Raw genomic sequence first — 20,668 nt, 5'->3', positions numbered from 1 at the left:
TTCTCCATTGTAGCATGGTTATTACCTCAGGAGGGAAAATTAAGGTGGAAATAACAGTTGTTTTTCGTCCAAGATGTAGAGTTTTAAAAAGACAAAAGAGAGATTGCACATTTTAATTAAAAAAAACTAATATAATTGGGAGTAATACATGGGGGGCCTTGGATCACTCATTGTGATGGTGCATATTTTACAACAAATATCGTTCCGGGAGAAGGGGTCGCTCGACCCACCCTGCAGACGTTTTAAATCTTACTTGCAGCTTCAGAGGGAGCGCACGGCACCAGAGTATGAGTTTTAGAAGACAAGTGCCACCAGCTCCTAATGGTCATCCATTCAATCAGTGATGACCTGACATTTAGAGATGTTATTTAAAGGAGAAACATATCTGCCATAAGTGTAAATTCCTGAATTGAACTACAAACCATTAATGAAATTACTTCTGTTTTTAAAATCCTTGTTAAAGGAGGAAGTAATTATCACATGCTCGGGCACCCAAGGTTCCACACACTGTTAAAGGGGTTAGCATAGCTATTTAAGTAGACAAGAATTGAAAATAAATTAGTATAATGAGTTATTGATATTCCACTGGTTCTCACACCATTTCAGGGACTTTATCACTGCATTAGAACAGACCACCAGAAGGTAATGAGAAGGAACTTTTACGTGATGAAACTCTACAACTGTTGTAACTGACCAAAATCTTCTCCCAGAAATGACTGTCTAGAATGCCGTACCCCAGAGTAGAACGTACCGATTGATCACGACGGCCCCTTCTAGAGAACATATTACTTTCATACCTTAAATGGTATGAAAGGAGGGAGGGTACATTTCTCATGAGGAGATAATTACAAATGCTAGCAGAACAAGACGACCCACCTCGTATACAGATGTTGATGACAATGATGAGTTAGTTTAAATGATATGGATGTTCGGAGATGAGATTGATCAATGAATGTCCAGCTGATGTGATTCTTTACATTATGAAATCATGTGAAGAAGTGAGCAAAATAAAATGCTAAAATGGAATGAATCCATTTCAATTTACTTTACACTATTCCAAGATAGTTTATTTTTATTTTTCAATTTACTTTACACTATTCCAAGATAGTTTATTTTTATTTTTCAATTTACTTTGTCAATCCAAGATATTTTATTTTATTCTTTATTACTTTATACTATTCTAATATGGTGGATCTCATGTTGTAAAAATCATTGCTATTCTAAAATGGTTTGTTTATTTTCACTTTGTAAAAACAAGTGCCTTAACACTGAGCGTGGTATGAGAACGGTTTCTGTGAAAGGAGGGACGAAGAAATGTTCTGATACCAAGCCATTGCTGCTATTTTGAAGAATGATATTGAATGTAAACACTAGAAGTTATGCACAAGGGAAAACTTTTATGTTTGAACACAGACAAGAATTTATTTTGTATTTTTGTAAAGCCGGCTGTAAAACCATTCCATTTGATTGTATGTTTGTTAATATGAGATATGTAATATGCAAAGTTCAGATGAAGAACTCATTGATTTCAGTATTATACACACACCTTTTAGGTGTGTAAGGAGGGACTGTTAGAAATTAAAATCAATGTTTTAATGGGGAAATGTAGTTTAAACATGCCGTCAGTTTTAATGCTCTTTTATACTGAAAAAACAGAAATTCTTGTGCAAAAGCAGTTAAGCTTTTATTCTGAAAATCCTTCATCTACGGTTAGCATTTAGCATGTGGCTAATCTACGATTTCCTAAAGAGGTGAATTTAGTAGCGAAATGATATGGAGTGGTGCAAACCGAAGCCTACTGATTTAACACTACAACTATACATGTTGAGATACTACCATGCTGAATATTAAATGAAGGTAAAGTTTATTTGAATACATTATTGTTTACAGACGAGAGTAGCATGTGACAACATCCGGAATGACCGGAAACCAAACGAGCCGAGAAGTATTTTTTAGAGTATTGATTACAGCGTTTAGAATGTCCATCCATCCATCTTCTCCCGCTTATCCGTGGTCGGGTCGCGGAGGTAGCAGTTCCAGCAGAGAGCCCCAAACTTTCTTTTCCCTGGCCACATCAACCAGCTCTGACTGGGGGATCCCAAGGCGCTCCCAGGCCAGAGAAGAGATATAATCCCTCCATCTGGTTCTAGGTCTACCCCTTGGTCTCTTCCCAGCTGGACGTGCCTGGAACACCTCCCTAGGGAGGCGCCCAGGTGGCATCCTAACCAGGTGCCCGAACCACCTCAACTGGCTCCTTTCGACGCGAAGGAGGAGCGGTTCAACTCCGAGTCCCTCCCGGATGACCGAACTTCTCACCTTATCCCTAAGGGAGACACCAGCCACCCTGCGGAGAAAACCCATCTCGGCCGCTTGTACCCGCGATCTCGTTCTTTCGGTCATGACCCATCCTTCATGACCATAGGTGAGGGTAGGAACGAAAATGGCCCGGTAGACAGAGAGCTTTGCCTTCTGGCTCAGTTCCCTTTTCGTCACAACGGTGCGGTAAAGAGACTGCAGTACCGCTCCCGCTGCTCCGATTCTCCGACCCATCTCACGCTCCATTGTTCCCTCACTCGAGAACAAGACCCCGAGATACTTGAACTCCTTCACTTGGGGTAAGGACTCATTCCCTACTTGGAGTGGACAGTCCATCGGTTTCCTGCTGAGAACCATGGCCTCAGATTTGGAGGTGCTGATCCTCATCCCAGCCGCTTCACACTCGGTTGCGAACCGATCCAGTGAGTGCTGAAGGTTGCAGACCGATGAAGCCATCAGAACCAAATCATCTGCAAAAAGCAGTGGTGCAATCCTTAGTCCACCGAACTGCAGACCCCCTCCCCCACGACTACGCCTCGAAATCCGATCCATGTATATTACAAACAGGATTGGTGACAAAGCGCAGCCCTGGCGGAGGCCAACCCTCACCTGAAATGGGTCCGACTTACTGCCGAGGACCCGGACACAGCTCTCGCTTTGGGAGTACAGAGATTGGATGGCCCTGAGTAGAGACCCCCTCACCCCATACTCCCGCAGCACCTCCCACAGTGACTCCCTGGGAACCCGGTCATACGCCTTCTCCAAGTCTACAAAACACATGTAGACTGGATAAGCATACTCCCAGGCCCCCTCCAGGATCCTTGCGAGAGTAAAAAGCTGATCCGTCGTTCCACGACCAGGACGGAATCCGCATTGTTCCTCCTCAATCTGAGGTTCGACAATCGGCCTGACCCTCCTTTCGAGTACCTTAGAGTAAACTTTCCCGGGGAGGTTGAGTAGTGTGATGCCTCTGTAATTGGCACACACCCTCTGATCCCCCTTTTTGAAAAGGGGAACCACCACTCCGGTCTGCCACTCCTTCGGTACTGTTTCCGACTTCCACGCAACGTTGATGAGACGTGTCAACCATGACAGTCCCTCAACACCCAGAGCCTTCAGCATTTCTGGGCGGATCTCATCCACCCCCGGGGCTTTGCCACTGTGAAGTTGTTTGACGACCTCAGTGACCTCCCCCCGGGAGATTGGTGTCGATCCCCCTTCATACTCCAGCTCTGCCTCTAACATAGAGGGCGGAGTTGTCGGGTTCAGGAGTTCCTCAAAGTGCTCCTTCCAACGCCCTAACACTCCATCAGTTGAGGTCAACAACGTCCCATCCTTACTGTACACAGCTTGGATGGTTCCCTGCTTCCCCCTCCTGAGGTGTCGGACAGTTTTCCAGAACAACTTTGGTGCCGCCCGAAAGTCCTTTTCCATGTCTTCCCCGAACTTCTCCCACACCCGCTGCTTTGCCTCGGCCACGGCTGAGGCTGCTGCCCTTCGGGCCTGTCGGTACCTTGCAACTGCCTCGGGAGTCCCCCGAGATAACAAATCCCTGAAGGCCTCCTTCTTCAGTCGGACGGCTTCCCTGACCACCGGTGTCCACCAGGAGGTTCGAGGGTTACCGCCCCTTGAGGCACCTAGGACCTTGAGACCACAGCTCCCCGCCGCGGCTTCGGCAATAGAGGCTTTGAACACCGACCACTCTGGTTCAATGTCCCCAACCTCCACAGGAATGCCCGAAAAGCTCCGCCGGAGGTGTGAGTTGAAGGCCTCCTGAACTTGGGCCTCCTCCAGACGTTCCCAGTTCACCCGAACTACACGTTTGGGCTTACCAGGTCTATCCAGAGGCTTCCCCCGCCACTCGACCCAACTCACCACCAGATGGTGATCAGTTGACAACACCGCCCCTCTCTTTACCCGAGTGTCCAAAACATACGGCCTCAGGTCCGATGATACGATAACCAAATCGATCATGGACCTTCTGCCTAGGGTGCTCTGGTACCACGTACACTTATGAGCATCCTTATGTTCGAACATGGTGTTTGTTATGGCCAATCCATGACTAGCACAGAAGTCCAGTAACAAACCACCACTCCGGTTCAGATCAGGGGGGCCGTTCCTCCCAATCACTCCCTTCCAAGTGTCTCCATCATTGCCCACATGTGCGTTGAAGTCTCCCAGCAAGATTAAAGAGTCCCCTTCAGGAGCCCCATACAGGACTCTTTCCAGGGTCTCCAAGAAGGCCGTATACTCTGAACTGCTGTTGGGTGCATAAGCACACACAACAGTCAGAGTTTTCCCCCCCATAACCCGCAGGCGTAGGGAGGCAACCCTCTCGTCCACTGGGGTAGACTCCAACAACGAAGCACCCAACCGGGGACTTGTGAGTATCCCCACACCCGCCCGGCGCCTCACACCTTGAGCAACTCCGGAGAAGAATAGAGTCCAACCCCTATCCAGAAGTAAGGTTCCAGAGCCGACGCTGTGCGTAGAGGTGAGCCCAACCAGATCCAACTGGTAACGCTCCACCTCCCGCACAAGCTCCGACTCCTTCCCCCCCAGAGAGGTGACGTTCCACGTCCCCAAAGCCAGCTTCTGTCGCCCGGGTCTGGTCCGTCGAGACCCTCTGCCTTCACTGCCACCCTTCTGGCAGCGCACCCGACCCCATCGCTGTTTCCCGTAGGTGGTGGGCCCGCGGGACGGAGAAGCGGAGGTGTTGCCCACGTCGCCTTTTCGGGCTGTGCCCGGCCGGGCTCCGTGGCAAGCCCGGCCACCAGACGCTCGCCGACGAGTCCTCCTTCTGGGCCTGGCTCCAGAAGGGGACCCCGGGCTTCCTCCGGGCCGGGTATCCTCACTTCGTGTGTCGTCTTTCATGAGGTCTTTTGAACGTTTAGAATGTGTTAAATGAAAAACCATGAAAGAGAATATGAGGAGAAAAGGCGTGTTAAGCATATATTGAATGTGAAAAGAACCAATCCTCTGTTTAAATGCAACAACGGACATTGGAGACGAGGCGAGCCGGCAGGCGGGGAGGAGCCAGCAGAGGATATATAACAGCACCGTAGGAGAGATCCACTCTCTTCTCTTCCCTAACGAGGAGCGGATCACAGCTGTTTGTCTGACTGAACAATATCATGCTTGTGACCAACCCGCGCTTTTTTAAATTAAAGTACCCAATTGAACTTTCACAGAGACTCCATTTAGTCTCATTTTAAAGCTTCTCTCCTGGACGGGAGAATAACGAACACAGTTTACATGTGGCAGATATTTAAAGAGCAACTTGCAGGTTTTTTTTTTTACTACATTTATGCTCAACCTTGCCTGAAAATTACAATAAAAAATGTTAATGCAGGATTTGATATGTTTTACAAGACATAAGGGCAGCAATTCAGAGGAAAAGCAGCCGTTTTGAAATCTGCTACTAAAAACGGCTTTTTTTTAACGTCAAACGCGTCATATTACGTCACATGGGGGAGCAACTTTCTCGGACTCGTTCTCTGCCCAATCCGCGGTAGTAGTTTGTAGTTGGTTTGAGCGTTTGTGATTTAGTGAGCTGGTATTTTTTCGGTAATTTTACATTGCATTTCACCATTTGTAATCATGGTGAGCTTGTGTTTGTGCAGGTTGCACAAACTCAAGCCTGTCAGGGCATCGAGTCCACAGTTTCCCTTATGCGAAAAGGACTGGAGCTAGCGTTCGTTCCTGGGTGCGTTGTGCATCCACCTCCCTGCAGCACATACTCTCTACAGCTTTAGCAGGAAACCGGATTATATCTCTCTCCCCCCCTTCGCTGCTCTCTCTCTCTCCCCTCTGGTACACAGCACCGTAAGACGTAGTGTGGAGTTGCATTAGGTAACGCTGTGGTGGCTGTACTGCTCCAGCCGTCTACTTTGTGTTTGTTTCCCACTGTCTGTGTTGTTTGTGTGGGCGTGGTGGCTGTCACTCCTGGGTCCCGGCTCAACCTCCACTCACCTGCTGCAATCAGCTGTGCACCCTCCCCAACTACACACCTGCTTTCCATCAAGCCATTTACAACGGCATATCAACGGAGGCTCCACAACCTTTCTCCGCCAGATCGTCAAGTATCAGCCGTATCTCGCGTCTCTCCTCCGGTACACAGCACCGTAAGACGTAGTCTGGAGTTGCATTAGGTAACGCGAGATACGGCTGATACTTGCGCATTAGTTTCTGTTATGGATCAGTATCAACAGTCCTGCCAGTAACGTTACTATATTATCAATACTACTTTATTTATAGCCTGATATATGATTGCTAACTTTACAATGTTGTGATGTGACTGACGTTAGCTAACATTAAATGTAGCTAACGCCGGTCACTCACCAAGACAGCTGCTCTGTTCTCCACTTGTTCTCCACATGTAACCGGTGTGGTTAAGCGTCTCTGCGTTGTGTGAATAGACGAGACCCAAGCCAGCATAGAGTTGAGACGATCTGTTTATTTTCTGACAATAGATAAAACAATCAGTTTTACATCAGTTTCCCACAGTCACTCCTCTCACGTGGAATGTTTACAAAAGGGCTCAGGTACCTGACAATAGATAAAACAATCAGTTTTACATCAGTTTCCCACAGTCACTCCTCTCACGTGGAACGTTTACAAAAGGGCAGGGGAAACGTGAGGGACACAATATATATGGGGGAAAGTCCTCACAACAATATCCTCCTGACTACAGCGTTTTCAGAGGTTCCGCCCACTGATCTCCGACCTTGCCAGGTATTTAACAATCAATAAAATGAAGAACACAGAATAAAATAATATAAAACACAGAATTTGTGTGATTATACAAGAAACAATTAAATAAACCCCACTGCATATTTACATCTGTTACACTCTCCCCCCTAGAATTACATACAATTCTGAGTACCAAAACAATCCACACATACAACACATCGGCCATGAAATACACAAACAAAGTGTATGGAATCAGCAATATAAACTTCCTACTGAAAGGATATATATATATCCTATATATATATATATATATAGAATCAGAGCATTACCCGACACCCTCTAGATAAGTGAGAGGTCTCATACAGATGGAGCACTGAATTTCGGACTCCAGCTTACAGCTTCCTGCCTACCACCAGCCAAAGACCAGTATAGAGGAATGTTAAGCCCTCCCACTATTTTCCAAGAGGGCGTTGCCAGATTTTCAATTTCAGGTTTTAACCAGGAGATGGCGCTTCATTCACTAATACAGAAAGACAAGTTTCATGGACTTTCAGTTGTGTTTTGAAGAGCATTTTAACACATCAATATTTTAGATCAACTAAAGTATATCTAATCTTGTAATTCAATAATATATAGTCTTTATATATTAAATAATCATAATTATAATGTAAATGTTTACATTACACTTCTTTATTTGTTATGCTCATACTTTAACCTTTACAATTGTTTGCTTTAATATGCAGTATATTTTTGTGTTTGCTTCCTCCTGCTCCCTTTCGGACACATACTGTATGATTTATTATTATTATTAATATGAAGATATTATTAAGATAAGATAAGATTTTACTTTATTGATTGAACATTTTAGTTTAGAATGTGCTGTCCCACGGTAATTCAGAAGGCTCACAGGTCACATTCCGACCATTATTTAAAACAATAGGTGCTTTCACACCTTCTACAGTTTGATTTGTATAGAGGGAGCTCTGTCAGTTTTCGAATTACCCATTTGCTTTCGGGGAGCCCTATTTTTCAGAGCACATCCTGCTACTAAATATGTCACACGCACGCTCTGTTGACTGGCGCAGCAGCGCGGATGCGATCAATTGCTATAAAAACACTCTTCTACTAATACAGACGGTGTCACTATGCCGGCGGATGTGGCCGTTGTTGAAGCCTCTTCAGGCTCCGCATCGGCAGGCCTCTCCCTCGGTGTGGAGCTGTCAAACTCGACCCTAACGCCGCTTACAGCCGGCCAACTAAAAGTTGTTTTCCGTTCACGTTGTCATTTTTAGACTCCTTCACTTCTTTGCTTGTGAATCCAAAAGCTGTGACGCTTGGCTGTTTTCGTTTTTCCATATTTTTTTATTACACAGCCAGAGTTAAAAAAATATCAATATGAACATTTCAAATACCGCGCCGGCATCACCGCCATAATCATAGCAACGTAAGTAAGAATGCAGCGCCGCCACATAGCCTACCGATGGCAACACCCAGACATATTCACAAATATAAAACAAATATTCAGAAACTGTAATGAACAATAACTATTATTTATTTCAAGAACTGTTATTTACAGAAACTCAACATTTCTAATCTGTGTGACACAAATATGCACGACTGTTTTGGGCTCCCCCTATTTATCTCAAAGTCAGCCTTCAGGGGAGCTCCCTCCCTCTTCGGGGGAGCCGAGCTCCTCCTAGCTCCCCCCCATTTCGAACAGTGTCTGTGGCTGAATGGCCAGTGATTAGGTGCGGCGCATTTGTCATAGGTGATCAGAGCTAACTGCCTGCCGTCAGATTTCATTTAAAAAACAGATCTGATTTTAAGACTATTTCTGCGCTCATAAAGAATGATAAGAATAAGAATAATGCGTATTGAACTAGTTTCATTAATTAGTGAGTTTATTTAATACTAGAACCGCCAATCGGCTCAATTTGTGTGATGTGTTGTTGTGTGTGTGCAATGTAACTTTTTTTCAATAAAATATTAAAGTCTCCCAGTCCCTGACTTTTCCTGAAAGTGTGTTATGTAGCACCCTATGTTGTTAAAAATTGCATTCTAATAGCGGGATTTGACGGGTTTAGGTAGGCCTATACAAAAACCTCTGGCGGTTCTAGTGTTAAGGTAATTAGGTACAGTAGAAGCCCTTTTTTTATAAATAACGAATTTAGCAGTTGAACATAAAAGTCAACTAACTGAGGGTCACTTGCAATGACAGTGTTGTGTCTAACTGTAAGCTTGTCACTCAGAGTAACCTACCGTTAATTTAGCTGCTGCAGAAGAAAGATCAAGGGGGGAGGGGGGGAGAGAGCTGTGGTTGATGGGCCATTAGTTGTGTAAATACACAGCTGAGAGCTGCCGTTTCATTCAGACTGTTTAAAAAACTGTAACAACGGACTATTTTTCTTAGCGGATGCATGTCAATTTAAATCAATACATACAACTATTTTTTAAATCAATACATACAACTATTTTTTAAATCAATAAAAAATTGTTATAAATCCATAAAAGCATTTCAATTAATATTGGGAGTCATGTCGTTACTTTGTTGAGAATTTGGCCGTGTAATAAGTGGGATAATTTGCAGCGACTTGTTCCTTATGGGGAAAATAACACCCGTCATGTGTGTGTAGTAGAGGTGTGTGTGGTTAAAACACTTTCATGAAGTGAAGGAATTTCCTTCTATACAACAGCTGTGGGCAGCAGTGAGTGTCACGGACATGAATTCATAGATCAAGGCAGACTGGTGCACACACTCTCCTGTCCTGCCAGGCGACACGCCCGTTCTAAGCCGTGTCCCTCACTCCTCACATCCCAAGCATCCCCACAAGTGTATTATGTTGTTACATCGTTTCAGATGTTTTGTTTCAGTTGTGCTCTGTCTATGTTCAGTGATGCAAACTTGTCACCTTTCGGCGAAATTCGCCGTTTTGAATCCAAAATAAGTTGTTTGTGTGATTCATGTAGATCTGCAATACAAATATTTTTGGGGTATGGGGGGGGCTGGGACCCGGAGTAATCTGCGGCCGTAAGCTGTTATGTGCCATCATGACACGCATGGTGTTCTTTTTTTATATATTATAATGAAGTACGAGCTGTGTGCACGAGTCTTCCTGCCTGTCGGCTCTGCTCATGGATGTATAATAAGGCTCTGCTGCTCCGAGATGATGGTCTAGCTTCAGCAGCTACATTACCTACGGGTGCGTTCGTTAATATTAACTGTGCGTCCGGAGTCACTGTGGCACAGACTGGACCGCTGGTGAACAGCTGTTAGAACGGGCCGTTCAGGTGTTCAGAGCAGAGCTCCCTGTCGGAGCGGCAGAGCGTGATGTGAACTGAAAAGTTTTTTCTGTGGCAATATTATTTAAGGAATCGTTGAGCTAGCTAGCTAGCATACATTGTCACTATCTGCTAACGTTAGCTTTAGCCTTCTATCTCTAATAGTTTTTTTCATAGGCTATAAACAGAGGTGGTATAAGTATATATATTGTACTTGAGTAAAAGTAGAAGTACTCAGATCTTGTACTTGAGTAAAAGTAATAGTCCCAGAGTGTAGGAATACTCTGTTACAGTAAAAGTCCTGCATTCAAAATGTTCCTCAAGTAAAAGTAGAAAAGTATTCTCATCAAAATATAGTGAAAGTAGCGACAGTAAAAGTAGTCATTGTGCAGATTGTTCCATTTCAGAATAATAGATATGATATGTTTTATAATGATTGATCATGAAAGTGTTCTCAAAGCTGCTAAAGGTGCAGCTAGTTTGAATGACTTTGTATACTGCAGGGTAGCTTGTGGATTTACTCCAGGTGGAACTAAAGTCTGATTTAACACTTGATTATATTTCACTTAATTAATCCAGATCTGTGAAGTAACTAAAGGTATTAAATACATGTAGTGGAGTCAAAGTACACCATGTACCTCTGAACTGTAGTGGAGTAGAAGAACAAAGTAGCAAAACATTGAAATACTTAAATAAAGTACAAGTATCTCAAAATTGTGCCCAAGTATAGTACTTGTTGAGTTTATGAACTTAGTTACTTTACACCATGTGGCTATAAAGATAAAAAGACTTAAGCCTTGCACAGAGGCCTGAAAATACATTTTCAAAATGCTGAACAGTGCTGCCAAAATTATAAACTGACTGCTCCACAATTTGAAATAAATGCTTTTATATATTTCTATTATGTGACTCTTTGGCGTTTCTGTTATTATTAACACTGCTGCTTTAGTTGTTCTGACTGCTAAAATCCTCTGTCATTCCGTGGGGTGGGGGAGCCGGGGGCTCGGATCCTTGTCACCTTTTTCATACCTGATGAGTTTGCATCCCTAGATGTTAAAAAGCCTCAGTCACCTTAATTCATGTAATAAAAACATCTCAGGTCAGTAACACTCAAAGCTAAATGTGCAATACCATGTTCAGCTATGTTACTATTTATAATGTTATTGTTGTTACATCAGAAGATGTACATATTGAAATGATTTCTTAACTTACAGTAGGCTATTTTTTACAATGTGTGTTGGAAGGATTTATTAAATTACAATGAATATTGTCATTGTTGAAGGCTTTTAGAGAAGGGTGAAATATAAGCCTGAATTACATAAAATGTTATACCTAAAAACATAAAAGCCACAATAAATAAGTCACAATTATTGTAGTTATTTTTACCTCCCGTATTGCTTTCAACCCACCAGCTTTTATGGTGTTGTTACGTCACTAACTGTAAGCTTGTCACATACAGTCTATGGTCACTTAGAGTAACCTACTGTTAATTTAGCCGCTGGAGAAGAAATATCAGGGGGGGAGGGGGGGAGAGAGCTGTGGTTGATGGGCCATTAGTTGTGTAAATACACAGCTGAGAGCTGCCGTTTCATTCAGACTGTTTAAAAAACTGTAACAACGGACTATTTTTCTTAGCGGATGCATGTGAATTTAAATCAATACATACAACTATTTTTTAAATCAATAAAAACATTTTCTAAATCCATAAAAGCATTTCAATTAATATTGGGAGTCATGTCGTTACTTTGTTGAGAATGTGGCCATGTAATAAGCGGGATAATTTGCAGCGACTTGTTCTTTATGGGGAAAATAACACCCTTCATCCAGATGAGGATCCCTCCGCTACACTTTGGGATCCTGATCGACCGACGAAACTCCATTAAAATATACATATTTTTGGTGAATTACTGAGTTTAGGCACGTTAATAACGTTTTAATGAAGTTGAATACAGTATATTCATATGTGTCAGTGATTTCATGTCAATTCGGCGAACATAAACATAAATGATCGTGGTGAAGATGATGATTAAATTAGGATTAAAAATCGAGAGCCGGGCTGCATTTCCTCCCGTTCGTTTTTTTCGAATAACAAAATGATTTTGTTAAATAACAACATGTTGATGTTTTGTAAATGATTACATGTCTCTTATTTAGCACAGAGTCTGATATCCGTGACATATGGATCTTAACAAAGATCCGCTGTACATCCAGCGTACTGTATCTGACTTTATTTCACATGAGCTCCAGTGTGGAACCCCACTGCACCTCCTGGTGGATCAATGATCCATTGCAGCTGGCTTCATTATAAATACATTTATCTATCACGGGGGCTGTCTCAAGTCAAGCTGGAGGTTTTCCCTTGAGCGAGGGCAGATCACGTACCAATCACGGCCCTCGCGTTTCAAACTGTCCCAAATGAATCGCTCCATCTGTACATCACACATACGGGCCGGCCAAACCATGTGGATACACAAAAGAAAGTGTGACATACAGCAGCAGAGTCAACCAAAAACATTCCTTCGTCACAAGAAAAAAACATTATACATAAAATAACAATACAAAAAAATATCAATCCTATGCCACCCCAATTTCTCACACATGGATAACAGCCTGAATAAACCCCTAGAACAGACTCAAGTGTGTCATGGACTCAATCAGACGGCACACTGGCCTAAAGATTCTGCCAAACCGAGAGGCGAGCCCCCCATTGGCAGTCGGACACTGCTGTGGACCAGGATGGGAAGACAGTGACTGTGACAGGGGAACAGGGATTGGGGCAGGAACATCCAAAGCAGGGGACGTTTCCAGAGAGGGAGACAGTGGACACTCTGAACTAACTGAGCCATCAATGGAGGACTGTTCGTGGACCCATTAGGCAGTGCGGCTATCTGCCCAGCCAACAGCACTCGAAAGGGAACCAGCAAGAGACGATCCGGCAGCATTAGCTGTAGTATCCAACTCCGAGATCGCAGTCTTGTGCAAATCACAGGGCTCGACATTATAAATAGCCCGCTGGCCCGGAACTACTATTTAGACACCCCGGGCCAGCATAACGTACTTTCCACTTGCCCGCTCGGGCCACTAAAGATATTGCTTTAAAAAAAAAAGATTGTCCTGTGGTATTGGTATTATATATGGACTAGCAATTTAGTTCAATTGTTTCGTTTATTAATGCTACAACATAGCGTTTCGTTAGGCGGTTGTCGTTGTTTGGGTGAAAAGCAAACAGCTGTTTGCTGCGGAGCGCAGCGTGAGCAGGCTCCCGTGAGCGGGAGCGCGCTCCTTCTTCACTACAGACTATCGCACTACCTAACCATTCGCCTAAATATTTTTAATACCAGCGGTAAGCGGCCAAGCGCCAGGCAAAAAACAATCTTCAAATAAAAGAAAGTCACCGGAGGAGTTAAAGGAGAGTGACAGGGAGTATAAGAAGAAGAGGGAGAGAAGGTTTTAGCCACACTGTAACGCATCCTAAAACCCTTTTTATAATCTATCGATTAGATTTATGATTCGAAAATTATAAAGCTAGGGTAACAAAACGTGGAGATTATCCGGCTGAACAAAACGTGCATTTATCAAACAGGTTTGTTTTCCACAGACCTTATTTCCAGCTATTTTCCAAAACCCTGTGGAGAAATCCCATTGCATTTTGTCGAGGGAACCAGCAGCTTACTTCCTGGTTTTATGACGCGTCACTGCACCTCTCAATATGATGCCAATATAAAAAAGGTCTTCTGTCGGCTCTGTACATCAATGCCGACCTATGCTGACAAGTAAGTGAAGAGTAGAAAATATAAAGGTATTGGCTATAGGGAAATGTCCCAGCAGTTTAGGATAATGAAGGTGGTAATCTAATCTACTTCATAGCCATTACCTTTCTAACTCCTAATGACAGGAAGGCAAAAAGCGCATTATACAAATAATAATACTCATAATAGCAGACATTTTTTAACAATGACCACAATATCATTATTTTAATAAACCAAATATGAACAATTGAGGAAAATGAGGAAGAACTGATGATTCAAATGTTGTAGTACAAGTAGTAATGTAGTTAGTGCATAAATTACTATTGCAACAAATGTGTTCATTTTTTTCATTATAAGTCGATCTTTTTTGGACGAATGCTCCGGGCCAGTTGTTACAATGGTGGGGCCAGTGATAATACAATTCCACCGGCCCGGAGGGCCAGTGGCATTTTACCCTCAATGTCTACCCCTGAATCAGTTGCAGGGGGGACATCGGCCAAGCTAACATTAGGCATGGACAAAGGAGCAGGACTGCCATTTGAGGCCTCTTCCAGTGGCAGGAAGTCAACCTGGAGCAGCAGGTTCTGATGAACAACACGTTCATTCCCTTCACAATCCTTGATCCGGTATATATGCAAGGCAGGTTTTGAGGCCACCACAGTGTAAATGATTGGCATCCACTTGCCTGAAAGCTTACGTTTCCCCCTGGCTCCTTTGCTCGCCAGCAGCACCCTGTCACCAAGCGACAGGGGATGACCTCTGACCCGTTTATTGTACTGGTCACATTGATGTCCTTGCCCAGCAGTGCTGTTCTTTTGAGCCAGCACCATGGAGCAGTGAAGGTAATCCAAAAGGGATTTGACATAAGCGTCGTAGTCACACACTGTGTCATCATGCAATACATTCTTGAAAAGAAGGTCAACCGGCAGTCTGGGGACCCTCCCGAACATCAAATAGAAAGGCGCAAACCCAGTGGTCTCATGAATGGTACAGTTGTACACAAAAGTCATGGTCTGGACCATTTGTGGCCATTTCTGTTTGGAACGGAGGGGTAGAGATCTCAGCATGTTGCCCAGGGTGCGATTAAACCTTTCAGTACTGCCATTACCCATGGGGTGGTAAGGTGAAGTACGAGACTTGTTGACGCCTGACAACTCAAGTAGCTCTGCAATCAGCTCACTTTCAAAGTTGGCCCCCTGGTCAGAATGGAGGCGCTGAGGGAAGCCATAAATACAGAAAAAGCTATCCCACAGCTTCTTCGCCACCCTTTTAGCGGTCTGATCCTGACAGGGAAAGGCATGAGCCAACTTTGTGAAGTGATCGGTGATCACAAGAACATCCACAGACTTTTGTTATCATCCTCAGCCGACCAAAAGTCAATACAAGCAAGTTCCAGAGGGGCAGAGGTCTTAATACTCTCCAATGGGGCTCTTGCGGAGGGCTCGGGGGCCTTGCTGAGTATGCATCTGTGACAGCTCCTTACATGATTGCGAAGATCCTTTTCCATATCATGCCAGAAGAACCGCTGGCGGGCCAGAGAAAGTGTGCGGGGCTGACCCTGATGACCGGCATGGTCATGAACACCAGCCAATGCATCTGCTTTCAGAGTCTCAGGCACAACAAACTGGAACCTTTTGTGTTTTGTCAGAGGGTCCTTTGCAACCCTATAAAGGATGCCGTTCGTGAGTGTCAGTCTTTCCCACTGCTTAAGAATTCTCAGAGTTTCCAGGCTCTCTTTGCAACGTTCATGTCTAGAAGGCCTGCGTTTCCTGTCAACATAGAGAACAACCCGGGAGATGACTGGGTCCTGTTGTTGGTGAGACCGGAGGTCAGCAAGAGACAAAGATGGCAACACATCCTGGCCAGGAGGCTCCAATGAGGTAAGATGACCGGCTAGAGAGGACACACGTTGCCCGGGGCCAGAATCCCACTCATCGAACGAGGAGAGGATTGAGGAGACATCCTCACTGGACATTGAGACATCAAGGGCCGACGAAGTCAATGGGTGTGTCAGTGATTGTGGCTGGCAGGTGAGACGGAAGGAGTCCTGCACAAATTTGTCACTGACATCACAGGCCCGGTCCAGCAACTCAGAGTAAGGCTCGAGCAACCACTGATCTCTCAAATGATTCACAAACGGTTCCCTACTGAGAGCATCTGCAATGACATTCAGCCTACCAGGAATGTCTTTGATCTCAAAGGAGTACGGCGCCAATTTGGAGACCCAACGCTGCTCACATGCATCAAGTTTGGGTTTGGTCAAGATATATGTGAGAGGATTGTTGTCTGACCAGACAGTGAACCTGTGACCCATCAGCCAATGACTGAATTTATCACATACTGCCCATTTGAGCGCCAAGAACTCAAGCCTGTGAGCAGGATAGTTGAGTTGGCTGCGACTGAGAGACTTACTGGTGAAGGCAATGGGCCTTGCCATCTCCTCACCAGCATGCACCTGGGACAACACAGCACCCAAACCATCAAGGGAGGCATCGGTGGAGAGGATGAAAGGCCTATCAAAGTCTGGGTGAGCCAGCACTACACTATTGAGGAGCGCACTCTTCAGATCTTCAAATGCTTTCTCACAGACAGGAGTCCAATCCTGAGGAGTCAATTTCCGGAAGGTACCGGCTCTCCGCCAACCAGGGGAATTTTTCACACTCCTCTTCGTCCCTGCGGTCAAAGCGTACAGCAGTTTGGCGATGGAAGAGCAGCCAGGAATGAAATGCTGGTAGTATAGTGCCATCCCAAGGAAAGATTTTACCTTCTGCTGAGATGGAGTACAGCTGTCACCGTCCATAAGGTCCTCTTTCCTGAAAGCAGATATGACCTCCACCTTCCCCTGATCGACTGAGACACCATCACTGCTCACCACATGGCCAAGAAACCGCACAGACCTGCGAAGGAAGTGGCACTTCTTCTGAGACAGCTTCAGATTGTTAGCTCTGAGACGTGAGAAGACCGTCTCGAGTCGACTCAGGGCTTCCACTTCAGATGGAGCGAAAACCAGCAGGTCGTCCATATAACAAAGGAGCCTGGAGAAGTCACCAACACACTCATCATTCGCATAAAGGATGCAGGACTGTTGCATAGCCCCTGGGGAAGTCTGTTGTACTCCTATAAGCCCAATGGTGTTGTGAAGGCTGTCTACCATCTGTCAGACTCATGGAGGGGGACATTGTAGAAGCCTGATGTGAGATCCATGGTGCTGAAAAAGGCATTCCCTCCAAGGGCGGCAAGGCAGTCTCCCTGGTGGGGCAATGGGTGGGCGTTTTTGACTGTCTTGGCATTCAGCCAACGAAAGTCAGTGCAGATCCTCAATTCACCTGTCTTCTTCCAGACCAGAACCAGCGGCGAGGCATACTCGCTGACTGACTTGTTGATAATGCCCTTCAACTCCATCTCAGACAAGACTTCTCCCAGTTTGTGGTAGTATGCTGGAGGGACGCGACGGTAGGGGAGCCGGAAGGGATGATCATCAGTGAGGTGTATTCGATGGACAAACCCTTTTGCTTCCCCGCAGTCTAGCTTGTCCTTGGAAAATACATCCTGGTAAGTGAGAACAAGGTCAGCCAGACGCTGCTTCCATTCGCCCGAAACCTCGCAGCCATCAATGTCTATGTCCACCAAACCACATTCCTTGAGTGGTTGAGGGGGGCCACAGGTGGTTTCTGGATTGAAGACCGGTTCAGCAGGCTGATCTGCCTGTGACCTGTTCACACACTGGGAGATGTGGAGGTCCTCTACAGCAACGCAAGGAAAGACGTCAGCCACTTTGGCATTGCGACGTAACGTCACAGGTTTCTTCGTCAATTTCATGATCTTCATTGGGACCCAGCGATATCCCCACATTGGTGCTACGACCCGCCCAACAATGATGTTCTTTGGGGCTGAACGGGAGGATGTTGGTTCCACAATGACAGTGCTCCCTGGTGACACAGGTGCGCTACTGGGTAATTTCCCCCAGACCAAATACTCTTGCTGAGGGGCAAGTGTGACCGCCTGCTGCAGTCTGACAGTATCAATCTTGTTAGGCAACTCAGGAACAGACCAGCGTGTGATGCCACTGAGCATCTGAAGAAACTGTTCACACTCTGGGTCTGAGGTGCTCGAAGATATGAGTTCCCAGTACTTTCGTTCAGACTTCATCTTCTGTATCATGGGTCTGATAACGTTGCTCCCAATGATTAACTCGTCCCTCTGGCCAGGAATAAGGAAGGTTGGCACAATGAAATTAGATCCAAAAATCTCAATGTCAAGGTCATAGATACACGTGGGTCGTGTCGCGAGGCCATCACAGCCAACTAGGATCACATTTCCAGGAACAGGCTGAGGATTCAGAATGACGCCAGTGGCCTGAAGCCTGGACTCCACCTCCTCACTGAGCGTGCATGACATGCTCCCTGAATCAAGCATCCCTCTCAATGTAGACCGGCTACTGATGACCACTGGAGCATAAAACAAGTCGCTAACCCCCTCCACCTTATGTGATCCCACAAAAATCACTGTCTTGTCATCAGGAAGACTACTAGAACAGTTCTCATAGATAGACTGTGAATCTTCCTCCCTGCTGAGGGTGTCACCAGCAATGCCCATGTTAACCCTCTCATTACATGGGCTGGCTAGTTTAAATCAGCATTGGAGGGTGAAGGGGCAGGTGTGGTTGGGGAGTGGGAGGCTTGTGGGCACTCAAACCTCATGTGACCAGGGCCAAAGCAGTTGAGGCACAATCGGTAAAGTCTGCAATGCGCATGGGTTGAATGGGTGTCTGAGCTACAAACTCTGCATGTAGTGGGAACTAAACCCTGCTGGTGAAAGGGTCGGCCAGCTTGCCGATCGCGTGGTTGACTGTTTTCAGGCTAACGGGAAACTGCCTGATGGTAACCTGGTCTTTGGCTGCTCTCGAAGGAAGCAGAGCACAATGACAGAACTTTATCAAACATAGCCACTAGCTGCTGAACACCAGGCTCCTTGGTTGATGAGTCAATGGTGGCAGGGGCTGAGCTAGAAACAGCAGCAAGGGGTGAAGGCAGTGCATTAGATGCATGTTGACTCACTAGCACATTGTCCAGACAAGGCTAGGCAGAGAGGTCTGATGGGGATTCAACTGGCATATCCCGAAGGCAGCTTGTGCACCGCCAGGACATGAAGAAAGGAAAGAATCAGCCACAGGTCTCTGACTGCAAGCTGACAAACACTCTGTGTGTCGGGACTCAGATGCTGTCCTCCTCACATTTCTCGTGTAACTATCCAAACGCCCCTGGACCTAGGATGCAGCCCACTGCTCAGGTGCCTTCAGCTGGAATGACATGGCAAGACTGGGATCGGGACAGTGATTAATGAACATCATAACTACTTCAGCACTGGGGTCCTCAACAGACCTACCTCGTCTCCTCAGGCACTCGTCAGCAGCATCAATGGATTTGTTGAGACGAATCCAGTAATCCATGGCACTTTCATTTGCACGGGGAATGGTACTATATAAATCTTTCATTGGCAAATTGGAGTACGAGAGCTCGCTAAAGTTACCTTTCAATATGTCGAACACTGCTGCAGGCAAGGCAGTGACATCCAGTTCGGGGCGGCTGCGGAGCGACACTTTCACCACATCCCTAGCTCTGCCTGTTAGTCTTGACATTATCAGGTCGAACATTTCCTCATGAGTGTCACATTTAATCCTATTCATGTAACATCTCATCATGTCCTGCCATTCATGAACTGAGAATGTGTCACTATGGTCACCCCTGAAGTAAGGTGGAGCCTTTGATTCAGACTGAACAACAACCTTCAAATGTGACAAACCATCATGACTGGATGACTGACTCGTAGCAGAATTAGGCTGGATAACACTGGGTTGGTGAATAGCGCTAAGGCTGGCTGAGATGTTATCCCCAATCTGTCTAGCCAAGTCTGTAATCAACTCCCCAAATGTATCGACAGAGATGACTTGGGATGAATGGTGTGGAACTGGCAGCGGGGGCCAAACGTGGATCAACAGCTGACTGATCAACCGCGTAATTGAGAATATTGGGCAACATAGACCTACCCCTCCCCACCCCAAAAGTAAAGTCATGCCCATGACCAGCCATAGCTCAAAGATCAAATGTACCACCCTCTGATATCATAATATGCCCAGAAAACTTAAAAAAGAAAAGAAAAGAAAACAGGTTATCACTCTCAGTAGAGGTATAAAACAGATATAGACATAAAATATCACCACAAGATGAATACAAAATACATATAAATTAAACAAATATAAAAAGAGCTAATTCTACACAGAATATAACACTCTACATACACGTTTTCAGAATGTACCCTTTTTTATGCCTAAAGTAACCTCTCAATGCACTCTCTGGCCACCATAGTCTTACAAGCATAAGAAAATAAAATGGACTGAGGGAGAGAGAGAAAAAAAAAAGAGAAAAATAAAAATGAAATAAAAACACACTCTAATCCAGGGGTAGCCAACGCGGTGCCCGCGGGCACTAAGTCGCCCGCAGGGAGGAAATTGGTCGCCCGCGTGCATGTTCTAAAAATAGCACAAGTCACCATGGAACTCCGTCTAAAAAAAATATTGAATACATTTTTATTTTTAAAATGACAATATTGAATATAACGTTTTAAAAGCACAC

The 20,668-nt window shown here is 45.2% G+C and overlaps 2 protein-coding genes across 6 annotated transcripts in view; one reads left to right on the top strand and one right to left on the bottom strand.

Annotated features, from left to right (window-relative positions):
* The window catches only part of LOC307037889 (immunoglobulin superfamily member 21-like), a 166,295-nt gene that overhangs the window by 127,509 nt on the left and 18,118 nt on the right, over positions 1-20,668 (bottom strand). The window lies entirely within an intron of this gene.
* The window catches only part of LOC307037892 (uncharacterized protein), a 51,743-nt gene that overhangs the window by 21,218 nt on the left and 9,857 nt on the right, over positions 1-20,668 (top strand). The gene's annotated exons all lie outside the window — the stretch shown is intronic.

Source organism: Notothenia rossii (genome assembly GCF_949606895.1).
Source record: "Notothenia rossii genome assembly, chromosome: 4".
NCBI classification, from domain to species: Eukaryota; Metazoa; Chordata; class Actinopteri; order Perciformes; family Nototheniidae; genus Notothenia; species Notothenia rossii.
Note: the sequence above shows the minus strand (reverse complement) of the source record. Positions and strands in the feature narration are given on the sequence as shown.